We start from the raw sequence: 577 nt of genomic DNA on the forward strand, positions 1-577 counted from the left end.
GGGTAGCAGTTTTTTGGCGACCCAGATGGGACTAAGGTCCTGCGTGGGCATCTCGCCTAAGGTACAGTGACTCTTGGCTGATGGCTACCCTCAGAACTTGTCCTGCAGCTGCCTGAACACCTTGTCCCAGGGACAGTACTGGGTGATTGGCCGCCGACCAGGCGCCATTGACCCACGGCGATTTCAGTTTTGTGGTGAAGGAAACACGGCATTAGATTGGATTGGATTTGGTAGATGTCTGGTAAGTTGCAGGACTCGTGTGTGAGACACCAAGGCTTATCTTTCCCTGTAGATCTTTGGTGAGTTTTCCTCCATTTGGCTAAAGAGTAGCTATAAGCCTCCCTTTAGACGTTTGGTTTCTGCTTTGACAGGATGTTTGTTTGGTGTGATCTCCACCTTTGGATATAGGGTCAAGAAGCCTAGGGACCAGCAGTAAGTGTAATGGCTATGTCACTGGACTCCCACGTAGTTGACTGTGATTCGCATCCCAGACCCGGTGGCTTAAAACTCACGCTGGGCGTGTGTGCGTGCGTGCCCAAGATCCCGAGAGGAGTATGGAGGAGAAGGGATTGCAGCG

The sequence above is a fragment of the Tupaia chinensis genome, unplaced genomic scaffold (assembly GCF_000334495.1).
Source record: "Tupaia chinensis unplaced genomic scaffold, TupChi_1.0 Scaffold139962_1, whole genome shotgun sequence".
Classification (NCBI taxonomy): Eukaryota; Metazoa; Chordata; class Mammalia; order Scandentia; family Tupaiidae; genus Tupaia; species Tupaia belangeri.